Below are 14,821 nucleotides of genomic sequence, written 5' to 3'. Positions count from 1 at the left end.
ATTTTAGGGATGTTAACAGAGCTCGTGGATTTTTTAAAAGATTTTAGGGAGGTTAACAGAGCTCGTGGATTTTTTAAAAGATTTTAGGGAGGTTAACAGAGCTCGTGGATTTTTTAAAAGATTTTAGGGAGGTTAACAGAGCTCGTGGATTTTTTAAAAGATTTTAGGGAGGTTAACAGGGCTCGTGGATTTTTTAAAAGATTTTAGGGAGGTTAACAGGGCTCGTGGATTTTTTAAAAGATTTTAGGGAGGTTAACAGGGCTCGTGGATTTTTTAAAATATTCTAGGGAGGTCGATAGACCACGTGCATTTTCTTAAAAGATTTTAGGGAGGTTAATAGAGCTTGGCGATTTTTTAAAAGATTCGAGGGGGGTTAATAGAGCTCGTGGTTTTTTTAAAAGATTTTTTGGGAGGTTAATAGAGCTCGTGGATTTTTTAAAAGATTTTTTGGGAGGTTAAGAGAGCTCGTGTTTTTTTTCGAGATTTTAGAGATGTCAATAGGCCTCGTGGATTTTTTTAAATATTTTAGAGAGGTCGACAGGCCTGTTGTTTTATGATTTTAAAAAGGTTGGTAGACTTCCTAGATTTTTTCAATGATTTTAGGGAGGTTGGTGTTGTTGTAACAGTATCTTATTATATGTTTTTATGTTCGTTTCCTGCTTAATCTGGCTCTGGATTTATCTCCAGTTCTTCAAATGTGGCTGCTTCGACAGGATGTTACCACAGATCTACTGGAGTTAGTCGAATAGGTTTGGCAGGGCATTTGGAAAGGTGCAGTGTGTCGTGCAGTGCTCTGGCACATGCTGGGCAGATGTTTTGCGCCGTGTCATCGATCCTTGCCCTATAGGAATTCAGACGACTAGACAATACCAAGTGTAGTTGAGCCAAAATTACTGTGGTTTGTGGAGGTAGCTGACGCTTCTCAGCTGCGATAGACGTAGGATTTTCTCCGAGGACCCACGCGATATTTGCGAAGGCATCCGTGTGAATGCTATTTGAACTCGATCTGGGGGTTCTCTTGTAACGTTGGATGCTGGATGCTGATGGATGCTTTCCTTTTCACTTGCAAAAATCTTCAATCATCAAGATTAACTCCAACGAGAAAATGAATAAGGATTTTTTTTATTTTAGGGAGCGTGATAGACCTCGTGAGTTTTTTTTTTAAATTTTAGGCCAGCCGATAGTCCTCGTGGATTTTTTAAAGATTTTTGAGAGGTCGATTGATCTCGGGGATTTTTTAAAGATGTTGAGAAGGACGATAGGCCTTCACGTTTATTAAGCTCCCAAAAGGTCTTCAAAAAATCCACCTTTAATGACAAACATGTTTAAAAATACATATCCATCGACCGCCTCCTCGCTACTTTGACAATATGATGTAAAATTTCATATGTATTTATTTTTTCTCTTAACAACCACTTGTCATAGACTGTCGCTCTTATTATGTGACGGCTGGCATTTCAAATGCAAGCAAATGTAAATAAATAAAAAATCCGAGGAAGCTGAACCTCTTGGCACAGTTTTTGGCATAGTGCCGCTGCTGCTGCATTACTTCGAATGTATCTGCTGCACAGATATGTACGTAACGTAGTATGTGGATATGACATGCCCATAATCAACCCCATAGATGCGAGTATCTTTTCAGCTCTCTTTTTGATACCAAAATATTGAAACAGAAAATTATATTCTTTTTATGAGCACTCTCTTTTTTAATAAAAAATCTCTTTTTAATAGAACACACTCTTCTCATTCTCTCAATTACCACAAAACATTACAACAAATCTTCTCTAAGAATTTCGTAATCGATTATTTAATTTTTTTTTGAATTGTTGAATGGGAGCAGCAAATTAAAATTCTATAAATAATTCCAATTGTAATAGCCGGCATAGAATGACACCACACTACGTAGAGAGGGCTCTATGGCATAGTTTGGCTATTGCAATGTTTCGACCCCCCTCACCACCACAAAATCAAACATTTGATGAATTTATCAATTAAATTGACAGAGGTAGGTAGGGAGCTGGGTATGTGACTCCATTGTAAATTGCATTTTCTGTTGCATCGAGCCAAAACTGTTGGCTGGCAGGCACATCGTTTGACGTTTCTGTCTGCTACTAATACAGCGAGACTCTGTATTTGCTATAAATCATTGTATTAGTGTTGTCTTAGGTTATGGTGGTGTGGTGTTGTTGGTTTCTGTGCAGACCTCCACCACCACACAAACAGCCAGCCAGCCACCATTATTATAGTTCGGCAGCTGTGACTACTACTGACTGACTGGGTGAATGAGCTGTTCAATCGAGCGAGCAATGACGAGCTAGCGTGCCAGAACTGACCTTACCCAATATAAATTGCTTTGTTGGCGACACAGTCATGCCCAAAGAAATGCCTTTTTTATCTTTATTGCTGCGCTACCAACAGCCAGAACAACCACCACCATCAGACGACATTCGACGGAGGGTCGTTGTTACACAAAAAAGCACACACATACACACTGTGGACAAATTGGTCATTCAAACTCTTGCCATATAGCCGCCAAAAGCTTGATGGCACCGTGTTGCAATTGGATAAATATGCAAAATTATTTTGGTATTCTGTAAGATGTATGGGACTTCTATAAGAACACCTTTTGTTGTTCCATAGGATTGGTCTGGTGTTCTATGGGAAGACCTTTTTGGCTTCTATGGGAGAGACCCTTAGGTCTTCTATGAGAAGGCCTTGTGGTCTTCTGCAGGAAGACATCTTTCGTCTTCTATAAGAATACCTCTTTGGTCTTCTATAGGAAGACCTCTTTGGTCTTCTACAAGAAGACCTTTTTGATCCATGAGATGAAATTTTAGTCTTTTATGAGAAGACCTTTAGGACTTGTAGAGAAGGATCCTCTCTGGTTGTCTTTAAGAAGCACTTTCGGTATTCTATAAGAAGACAGTTTTGGTCTTCCATAATCTTTGGTCTTTTATAGAAAGGCCTTTTGGACCTTTGAAGACCCTTTGATCTTCTATAGAAATACCTTTTGGACCATTGGAGATACTTCGGTCTTCTATGAGAAGATCCTTTTGTCTTCTATGAGAAGAACTATTGGTCTTCTCTAAGAAGACCCTTTGATCTTCAATAGAAATACCTTTTGGATCTTTGAAGACCCTTTGGTCTTCTATGAGAATAACCTTTGGTCTTCTATGAGAAGACCCTTTGATCTTCTATAGAAATACCTTTTGGACCTTTGGAGATACTTCGGTCTTCTATGAGAAGATCCTTTTGTCTTCTATGAGAAGACCTATTGGTCTTCTATGAGAAGACCCTTTGATCTTCTATAGAAATACCTTTTGGACCTTTGAAGACCCTTCGGTCTTCTATGAGAAGACCCTTCGGCCTTTTATGAGAAGACCCTTTGGTCTTCTATGAGAAGACCCTTTGATCTTCTATAGAAATACCTTTTGGACCTTTGAAGACCCTTTGGTATTCTATGAGAATACCCTTTGGTCTTCTATGAGAATACCCTTTGGTCTTCTATGAGAAGACCCTTTGATCTTCTATGAGAAGACCCTTTGATCTTCTATAGAAATACCTTTTTGACCTTTGAAGACCCTTCGGTCTTCTATGAGAAGACCCTTCGGTCTTTTATGAGAAGACCCTTCGGTCTCTTATGAGAAGACCCTTTGGTCTTCTATGAGAAGACCCTTTGATCTTCTATAGAACTACCTTTTGGACCTTTGGAGATACTTCGGTCTTCTATGAGAAGATCCTTTTGTCTTCTATGAGAAGACCTATTGGTCTTCTATGAGAAGACCCTTTGATCTTCTATAGAAATACCTTTTGGACCTTTGAAGACCCTTCGGTCTTCTATGAGAAGACCCTTCGGTCTTTTATGAGAAGACCCTTTGGTCTTCTATGAGAAGACCCTTTGATCTTCTATAGAAATACCTTTTGGACCTTTGAAGACCCTTTGGTATTCTATGAGAATACCCTTTGGTCTTCTATGAGAAGACCCTTTGATCTTCTATAGAAATACCTTTTTGACCTTTGAAGACCCTTCGGTCTTCTATGAGAAGAACCTTCGGTCTTCTATAGAAATACCTGTTGGACCTTTGAAGACCCTTTGGTCTTCTATGAGAAGACCCTTCGGTCTCCAATGAGAAGATCCTTTTGTCTTCTATGAGAAGACCTATTGGTCTTCTATGAGAAGACCCTTTGATCTTCTATAGAAATACCTGTTGGACCTTTGAAGAGTCTTCGGTCTTCTATGAGAACACCCTACGGTCTTCTATGAGAAGACCCTTCGGTCTTCTATGAGAAGACTCTTTGGTCTTCTATGAGAAGACCTTTTGATCTTCTATAGAAATACCTTTTGGACCTTTGAAGACCCTTCGGTCTTCTATGAGAAGACCCTTTGATCTTCTATAGAAATACCTTTTGGACCTTTGGAGACCGTTCGGTCTTCTATGAGAAGACCCTTCGGTCTTCTATGAGAAGAACTATTGATCTTCTATGAGAAGACCCTTTGACCTTCTATAGAAATACCTTTTGGACCTTTGGAGACCCTTCAGTCCTCTATGAGAAGACCCTTTGCTCTTCTCCCTAAGCGTGGATTTTTTAAGATTTTAAGAGGTCTTTAGATGTGGATTTTCTAGGTCCATAAGCGTGGATTTTTTTAAGATTTTTTAGGACGAACACAGTCGTGTATTATTTAAGATTTTTAGGGGCTCCATAGGCGTGGATTTTTTTAGTATTTAAGGGGTCTATGGTAGGTGTTTTTTAGATATTTTGGATGCCTATATACATGGGTTGTTTAAGGTTTTTAGGAGCTCCATAGGTGTGGATTTTTAAAGATTTTTACGTGGTTCATAGGCGTGGTTTTTTTAAGTTTTTTAGGAGGTTCATAGGCGTGGATTTTAAAGCTTTTTAGGAGATTCATAGGCGAAAATAGTTTAAGATTTTTAGGAGGTTCATAGGCGCTGATTTTTTTTAAGATTTTTGAGACGGCGAGGATTTTTTAAGATGTTTAGGAGGGAGTGGATTTTTTAAGATTTTTAAATTTTTCAGGATTGCTTGGATTTTTTAAGATTTTTGGGAGCTCTAGAGGTGTGGATTTTTGACGATTTTTAGGAGCTCCACAGACGTGAATTTTTAAAGATTGCTAGGAGCCCATAGAAGTGGATTTTTAAAGACTTTTAGGAGCTCCATAGGCCTGGATTTAAAAAAAATTAGGAGGTTCATAGGAGTGGATTTTTTTAAGATTTTTAGGAGCTCCATAGGCCTGGATTTTAAAAAAAGTTAGGAGGTTAATAGGAGTGGTTTTTTTTATGAGTTTTTAGGAGCTCCATTGGCATGGATTTTTAAGATTTTTAGGAGGTCCACGGGAGTGAAGTTTTAAAGACTTTTATTAGGTCCACGGCCGTGGATTTTTTAAGATTTTTAGGAGGTCCACGGGAGTGAAGTTTTAAAGACTTTTATTAGGTCCACGGCCGTGGATTTTTAAAGATTTTTAGGAGGTCCACGGGCGTGGATTTTTAAAGATTTTTAGGAGGTCCACGGTCGTGGATTTTTAAAGATTTTTAGGAGGTCCACAGGCGTGGATTTTTAAAGATTTTTAGGAGGTCCACGGTCGTGGATTTTTAAAGATTTTTAGGAGGTCCACAGGCGTGGATTTTTAAAGATTCATAGGCGCTGATTTTTTAAGATTTTTAGGAGGTTCATAGGCGCTGATTTTTTAAGATTTTTGAGACGGCGAGGATTTTTTAAGATGTTTAGGAGGGAGTGGATTTTTTAAGATTTTTAAATTTTTCAGGAGTGCTTGGATTTTTTAAGATTTTTGGGAGCTCTAGAGCATAGCCGACCAAGAAGAGCGAGCGCTTAAATTGTTTATGTGTGGGTAAAATTACACTGACAGAACAGGGTGATGATTTTCATATTGAGTGTGAAATGAAAAATATATTGTTGGCGCGTTCGCTTTGTATGACTTAAATTAAAAATAATATAAATAATTTCATAATTTGAAAAGTATTTTTCTTCATATGTTAATTTTTTTGAGAGAAAAAACAAATTGTATATAAAAATGATTTTTTAAGACTTTCTAAGCATACATATATTTTTTATTGTTGCATTGCAGACGAGGCATTCTGCGTCATTAAAAATATTAATACAAAACAAAAATCATTTTCAAATTCATCCCTCCACATATTTGCTCTACAACTGCAAAATCTTTTCTGTGTACCCAAAAATAAACAAATAAAGCGTCATCAACCTGCTTGCATGAAATTCAGTACAAGACTGAAGTAAAAAAATCAAAACATTTGCTCTCTTACTTTGCGTTCGGGTCGCGTGTGTGTGATTTGTCGAAAAACTTCGTAACCAAATCAATACCCACGAACGGGCTTGCTCTAGAGGTGTGGATTTTTAACGATTTTTAGGAGCTCCACAGACGTGAATTTTTAAAGATTGCTAGGAGCCCATAGAAGTGGATTTTTAAAGACTTTTAGGAACTCTATAGGCGTGGATTTTTAAAGATTTTTAGGAGCTCCATAGGCGTGGATTTTTAAAGATTCATAGGCGATGATTTTTTAAGATTTTTAGGAGGTTCATATGCGCTGATTTTTTAAGATTTTTGAGACGGCGAGGATTTTTTAAGATGTTTAGGAGGGAGTGGATTTTTTAAGATTTTTAAATTTTTCAGGAGTGCTTGGATTTTTTAAGATTTTTGGGAGCCCATAGAAGTGGATTTTTAAAGACTTTTAGGAACTCTATAGGCGTGGATTTTTAAAGATTTTTAGGAGCTCCATAGGCGTGGATTTTTAAAGATTTTTAGGAGCTCCATAGGCTTGGATTTTTAAAGATTTTTAGGAGCTCCATAGGCGTGGATTTTTAAAGATTTTTAGGAGCTCCATAGGCGTGGATTTTTAAAGATTTTTAGGAGCTCCATAGACCTTGGATTTTTAAAGATTTTTAGGAGCTCCATAGGCCTGGATTTTTAAAGATTTTTAGGAGCTCCATAGGCGTGGATTTTTAAAGATTTTTAGCAGCTCCATAGGCGTGGATTTTTAAAGATTTTTAGGAGCTCCATACGCGTGATTTTTTAAAGATTTTTAGGAGCTCCAGAGGCGTGGAATTTTGTAAAGATTTTAGGAGGTCTATAGGCGTGGAATTTTGTAAAGATTTTAGGAGGTCTATAGGCGTGGATTTTTAAAGATTTTTAGAAGGTCCACGGGCTAGGAGCGTGCGGATTTTTAAGATTTTTGGGAGGGAGTTGATTTTTCAAAATTTTTGGAATTCCACGGGCGTGAAATTTTAAGATTCTTAGGAGGTCCATAGGCGTGGATTTTTTAAATGCCTCGGAGGTCCATGGCCGTGGATTTTTTAAGATTTTTGGGTGTCTTCTCCCAATTGACTAGAAACTCTTTTCTTTAATTTCCACAAGAAAATTTTTAGGCAGACCCGCCACTTAGCTTGAAATACTGTGCCGCGCTCGAAGTGTCATTGCCCTCCTTCTACTTTACATGAAATCACAGAAATGGCAATTGCACGTCAAGTGCTGCCAAGTAATAAATTATAAATATGGCTGTGGTTTTGTTGTTGTTTTTGCTAATTAATATTCAATTGATTTGCACCAGACAATTTAATGCAAACTATAGCCAACAAAAACAACAACAACCACACAAGCACATACAAACAAACATGTGTAAACAAATTGCTGTAATGCAGATTTTTTGCGAGCTACAAATTACATGCCTATTTTTATTGAACTCGGTCGGGTTAAATTTTACATAATTGAGGAAACTATTTTTATTTTATCCTATATTCAAGGCGGAAGTGTTTTCTGGAATTTAGGAGGTCGAACAATAAATTTTGATTCTTTGGATTTGTTAGAAGGACTCAATGAGGAGAAAAGAAAATAATATAATATCGATGCAGAGCAAGTGCTTTTTCGATACAAGATCAAGTCAAAGATTTTTAATAGAAGTTCGTGGAATCCCCCGTATACTGGATACGTCATGTTTTTAAGAAATATTCATTGTTATGTTTTGGTGAAGATCAAGCATTTCAATATTGGTTTTTTAATTTCATATTATAATATGCCTCCATAATCTAACCTATTTGAATAGATACTTACGAAGTTTAAACAATCGGAATCAAGACGAGTATGTCATCATTTGTGATCGCCTGTAAAGAAAAAAGAATACAAAAATTAAATATTTAATATAAAATATTATTTCCAAGAAGGCCTAAACCAAGTTTAGCATTTTTGCTATTATGTAACTATAAAACCCACAAACAAAATCAAAGCCGGATTAACGCTGATACTGAAAATGAAATTTCCTTTACGTTTTCACTCAACTCAAATATTAAACAAGCATTTTCATAGTTATTTTTCATACTTTACCTACAACACGCATGCCGTTTACACTTGCTTTACTGTCTTCCAGCCTATGTGGTGACTTCCGATCAACCTACGCAACTATCTCAAACTAATTGCTGCTATTAAGAATCTCGCTGTTGTCGTCGTCGTCGCAGTCGCACATTTGTTTGGCCCACAATCAGAATCAACTTTGCGACATAGTAAAAAAACGAAGCCTATTACACTGCCACACTGAAATAGTTTTTGGAATAATAGATAACTGCCTCGCCGTTTACCCACCCGATCCCTTTGGAGTTTGGGGGGGCTACAACTCGCAACTACTTTACACATTCAATTAAGATCGCCAGCTTGTTTGTTGATCGCCTACTCACTTTGCATGGCATAGCCATGCCATGCCGCCATTCGCCGTCGTCGCATTACAAAAGAAAGAAATTTGCCTAGTGGAACCTGAGACGATGACGACGGCGATGATGATAAATGACAGATTATATTACAAGCGACGATGGATGGATCGCTGGTATTCATGAAAGTGACATTAACAACAACAACAATGCGGCTTGTAATAACGTCGTTAATAATAGTAAAAATTCAATTTATAGAACTAGTTTAGTAGGAGAACAACAACAACACGACAACAATAACTGACGAAGTTGCAAATTGGCAAAAATTATACAATTATTGGTGATTTACGTAATTTTTTCCATTTTTCTCTTCGATCGAGAGAGGAGGTTTGAGGAACAGTGGGCCAATGACTGCAAATGAGATTTCAAATGATCTTTCGCTGAGAGAAAGAGCGATTTCCGTGTGGAAAATCGTATGATCTTCTCATCAAAGATCATTCTTAAAGAAGATCATGTGATCTTTTCATAGAAGTTCATTTCATCTTCTTATAGAAGATCTCGTTATTTTTGATTGACGATCATGTGAACTTTTCCATAGAAGATCATGTGATCTTTTTATAGAAGAGAGATGGGATATTCTCATGAAAGATCATTTTCATTAACGATCAAGTATTCTTCTCATAGAAGATCATGTTATTTTCTCATGGAATACCATGTGATCTTCTTATAGAAAATCATATAGTGTTCTAATGAAAGATCGTGTGATCATTTCATGGAAGATTATGTCTTCTTTTCAGGTAATATCTTGGGATCTTCTCATGGATGATCATGTGATATTCTCCTGGAAGATGATGCGATCTTCTCATGGAAGATCATTCTCAAAGAAGATAGTGTAATATTTGCATAGAAGGTCTTGTGATCTATTAGATGATGAGATCTTCTCATGGAAGATTATTTTCATTGAATATCAAGTGCCCTTCTCATAGATGATCATGTGATCTTCTCACAGAAGATCAAGTTATATTCTCAGTAAGAAAATCACATGATCATTTATGAGAATAGCACTTGATATTCAATTAATCATGTTATCTTCTCACAAAAAATCATGGGATCTTCTCATAGAAGATCATTTGATCTTCTCATAGAAAATCATCTTCTCATAGAAAATCATGGGACAGAAGATAATGTGCACTTCTCATAGAAGACCATGTGATCTCATAGAAGACCATGTGATCTTCTCATAGAAGATCATGTGATTTTCTCATAGAAGATCTGATGAAGATCATTCTCAAAGAATAATGAAGATCATTCTCATTCTCAAAGAACATTTGATATTTTTGTAGAAGATCTTTTTCATGTGATCTTCTCATAGAAGAGCATGTGATCTTCTCACAGAAGATTATGTGATCTTCTCATAGAAGACCATGTGATCTTCTCATAAAAGATCATGTGATCTTCTCATATAAGATCATGTGATCTTCTCATAGAAGATCATGCGATCTTCTCATAGAAGATCATGCGATCTTCTAATAGAAGATCATGTGATTTTCTCATAGAAGATCATGTGATCTTCTCATAGAAGATCATGTGATCTTCTAATAGAAGATCATATGATCTTCTCACAAAAGATCATGTGATCTTCTCATGGAAAATCGTGTGGTCTTCTCATGGAAGATCAAGTGTTCTTTTCATAGAAAGTGATCTACGCAAAGAAGGTCATGCGATCTTCTCACAGAAGATCTTATGATCTTCTCATGGAAGATCATATGATCTTCTCATGGAAGATCGGGTGATCATCTATCTCTTAGAGGATTATATGACCCTTTTATGAAGGATCATGTGATCATAACATGGAAGATTATTGTCATAGAACATCAAGTCATCGTGGGTCATGTGGTTTTTTATATAAGACTATTTCATTTCCTCATAGAAGATAGGGTTATCTCTCTTAGAAGAAAGATTGATCTTCTCATACTTCGCATAGAAGATCAAGTGATCTTTTTGTGATGGTTCAAGTGATATTATCATAGAAGATCATGTAATCTTAGGGTGGAAGATAATGTGATCTTCTCATTAAAGAGCATATGATCATCATATAGGATCATATGATCATCTTAAGGAAGTGATTTTCCAGTGATTTTCGTGTAGAAATAATTTTCATAGAAGATCCAATGATGTTTGTGTGAAAATAATTATCACAGAAGATCATCCGATTTTCTCATAGACGATCATGTGATCTTTTCATGGAAGATCATGTTATATTCTCATGCAAGATCACGTGATCTTGTGTGAGAATGATTTCTGCAACGTATATATGTTCGTTCGTGTATTATTTCAGTTATCAGGTTCTGGTTCCTCTGTTTCCAGAATCAAAAATTCTACGACCTGGACGGGTTGCGTCCATAAAGAATCAGGAGCCAGGTGAGTGGGGTTATCTGGGTAGATAAACAAACAAAGTGTGTAATGTGGTCCACCGACGTAGCCAGGGGGGGGGCCCGGGGGGCCCGGGCCCCCCCCGAAATGATTTTAGTTCCCATATAATATTAGCTTATGCTACACTTTTTTTTAATTTTTGAGTAAAATTTTAAACTGTTTTAAATTGTTCAAGAAATATGTAAAGTAGTTGGAAGCATTACAGAGAATTATTTAACTACATTGGTATACTTTTTGTCCAACATATTTGAAAATATAAAAATAATGAACAAGTTTGGCTTTTTGAGCAATTTTATGCGTAGTTCTTGTTAAGCCTTAAGGTGTTGTTTAAGCGTTTAATCGGAATTTTAGGCTGACTGTAAGTGTTACTGAGTTCAGAACAATACGTTTATTTGTATTTATTGAACGTTTGTAAAAAATTAGGTACAATACTTTGGCTTACAAACAACATCCAGAAAAAAACATTTTTGCGATATTTTGTTTTTGAAATTTTTTATAAGAGCAATTCAACAATAAAATGTAATCCCGTTGCTTAATCTTTGTGGTTTTAAGTGTTTGTATATTTTCTCTAACACGTTTTTTAATGAACTATTTTGAAATTCATAACAATTACAAATTCTTTATTATGTTTGAAATTTGCAATAAAACAAACTATGTATATCAACCATTTTTTCTGTCGAATTTTTATGTTTTGTTAGACCTTTCGAATGTTAATAAAATCAAGATTATTGAGCTTGAGGTCAATGTTTATATTTTACTAGCTGAACCCGGTGCGCTTCGCTACCCCGAATAAGGTAAAATATATTTTGACAAATTTATTTGTAGGCCAATTTTCGTCACTCATAAAATCTTAGAGATTAATGTCGGTAATGACCAAAATTAATAAAACATATTGTCAAAGAAACTATTATAGGTAAATTGGAGAAAATAACCGCGAAAATATGTCGCAAAGTGGTGGAACTGGTGCCGAAACAGTTGTATAATGTGATAATCTCCAAAGGTTACTATAAAAATCTTTAGCGTGTAACAAAAATGTCTTTTTCTCGAAAAAGATGTAAAAGGCAAAATACTTTTTTGGGGTAAAATATTTTGTGTTGTTATAAATTTTTGTCAATATCTAGAAGACAATTAAGGCTTTTGCAGCGGTTCTTGCAGATATTGGATACTAAACTATCCACAAACATACTAAACATAAATATTCGACTTTTTGACCACTAATTTGATGGCTTCAAACGAATTTATTGAAATTTTTTCAATTTTCTAAAGAGGCAAAATACTTAATTGACTCACTGTATAACGTGTTTGGTGCATCAAATACATGAAATCGAACGAAACTATATATGGGAGCTATATCCAAATCTGAACCGATTTCAATAAAATTTGAAACATTTATTTCTAGACCAAATTCCGTCACACATTCCACATTTCATTGAAATTGGACATACATAGCGTGTTTAATGCATAAAATACATGAAATCGGTCGAAAATATATATAGGCGCTATATCCAAATCTGAAACGATTTTAATATGATTTGGCAAATTTATTTCTAGACCAAATTCCTGCACACATCAAAAATTTGGAGACATTATCTGTTACCATTCTATAGATATTTGCATAAAAAATCTAAATTTTTTGGAGGTACCTCCGATTCTGATGCTATATCTCCGGTAAACGCGGAATTTCAGAAATTTTTATAGCCTATGTTACCTTCAGTGATATACTAAAATTTATGGATTTGTATCATTGATCACAAGTGTTGCGGATGAGGTATGGAGAAATGGACCGGACCGACATAGTTCATTTTGGGAGTAGATATAATTTTGGGAGTAATTCCTTTCAAAAGATATTGTGCCCACCAGTCATTTCAGTTCGCCACAGTATAATTTTCACCTTTTGACTCTTATGTCAGGAAATATCGACTTGCCCACGAAAAACTTAATATCGCACTAAACACAAGGAATACCTTCAGTAAAATTCTTAAAGATCCTCAAAATGTTGAAGGTTTGTGAGGGAGGTACCCCAGTATGGCTCATTTTCGACAAAAACTAAGTTTTTAAAAGATATTATTAATCCAAAGTTTGGACCAAATCTGTTGTTCCGTTCAAGAAAACTCGCGCATACCACGTTAGCTAAAATTCTTGAAATTTGGTTAGAAAATATCAGAAGAAGTAGACCGAAAAGCACCATCTCCGAATTTTGTATATATAAGGTTCGCTAAATATTTCGCTAAACAAAGTTTGGACCAACGCAGTATCCGGTTCGAAAGTTGACGTGCGCACTAGCCATTATATATGATTGCCTTAGGTGTTCTATACAGCTTTCGGGCCATTTTCTGTGGAAGTATAGACTTGCCTCTGAAAAACTTGTACAGTAGTAGTAGGAGCCCCGAAAACACTTGTTGCAAAAAAGCAAAGCGTTTCCAGAGAGTTTTTTTTTTATAACTAAATTATTAGCATAAAGGAAGTGAAGCCATGACCATTGATGTCTTAAGCTTACACAGCTTATCCAGAGAGGTCTTAAACTGCACTTCACTGAAAAATTTTTGAAATAATCTGCGAAAGTTTGCCGAAAAGTAGATCGATATGGCCCATCTTCGAAGTTGATCAAAATATCTCCAGGCGGCTACACAGACGAACGGACATAGCTAAGTCGACTCCAAGTTTTCTGAAAAAGATTTCTTCCAAACACACTTTGGCCCTAAAGCCATTATTTCGATGAGGCATATTTTGGCTAAAGGCTAAGAGTATAAAAAAGTAGATTGGGAAAAATTGTGTTTATGGATTTTTGCTAAAAGAATGCATACATGTATAGACCTTGGATTGGGCGACATAATTTCACTTTAAAAAAAGTTAAGACTGGATTCCAGAGTTTCCCTTGTTTCTGATAAATTTATGAGAAGATCCAGAATTTCTATAAGTGAAGTCCGACGATTGGACGCAAAAAATTAGTCTATTGACAGATGCACGATTTGGCGACAGAATTTGTAATTTACATAACCGCGATTATATGCTAGAATTTCTTGATGGATAGACCAACTATTGCTCAGCATTAGTTCTCGGCTTTCAGAAATTCTTTGTGATAGGTAGACATCGGATTTTTGCATATTTTTGAGAATTATAATGTTAATTGTATTGTTTTCTTTTGGTCTTATCTAAGTGATATCACTGAATTTCATAACATTCAATGTAGTTCTGATTTATTTGATAAATGATACGCCCAAAAATATATGGGATTATAAATATATTCATTGTTTTGACCATATATGTATTAACTATGACATATTGTCAAAAATGTTCTAAAAACAAGATAAAATTGGCCAAGAAGCCTTACGCCATTTGAATTAAAAAATAGTAAGGAAAATTATTACATCAGTAGAAGAAGTCTAAAATAAGGTTTATATCTTCGCTAAATTTTGGTCAGGTGGGCCCCCCCCGAAATGAAATCCTGGCTACGTCCCTGATGTGGTCCCAATCAACATGCCGGGAATGTGTTGGGTATCGTGACATCAATTCGTACCCAATACGAATTGGGGCGGCTGCATCGTGAGGATCTTAACTGGACTAGAACCACTCTTGTTTGCTTTGGAAGCTGGCGTTCTTCTGCTGCGATGGATGCGGGTGGTCCCCAAGTACGGCATTCACACTGTATCTCTGTAATGCCTGCGCAACCGTTTAAGTGTGAATGCCATCCGAGCCTGCT

The 14,821-nt window shown here is 36.1% G+C and overlaps 1 protein-coding gene across 3 annotated transcripts in view; it reads right to left on the bottom strand.

The window, feature by feature from the left end:
- Oatp74D (Organic anion transporting polypeptide 74D) overlaps positions 1-14,821 on the bottom strand; it is a 115,644-nt gene that overhangs the window by 33,245 nt on the left and 67,578 nt on the right. For 2 of the 3 annotated variants that reach the window (XM_073983540.1, XM_073983541.1), the window contains one exon: positions 8,102-8,151. The gene's annotated coding sequence lies outside the window, so the exon portion shown is untranslated. Of the gene's footprint in view, positions 1-8,101; positions 8,152-8,371; positions 8,667-14,821 lie in introns of those variants that run through there. The other variant, XM_073983542.1, reaches the window with a different exon arrangement.

The sequence above is a fragment of the Musca autumnalis genome, unplaced genomic scaffold (assembly GCF_047663935.1).
Source record: "Musca autumnalis isolate F117 unplaced genomic scaffold, ASM4766393v1 scaffold_4, whole genome shotgun sequence".
In the NCBI taxonomy this organism is placed as follows: Eukaryota; Metazoa; Arthropoda; class Insecta; order Diptera; family Muscidae; genus Musca; species Musca autumnalis.
The sequence above is the reverse complement of the archived record's forward strand: the minus strand, read 5'-3'. Positions and strand labels throughout refer to the sequence as shown.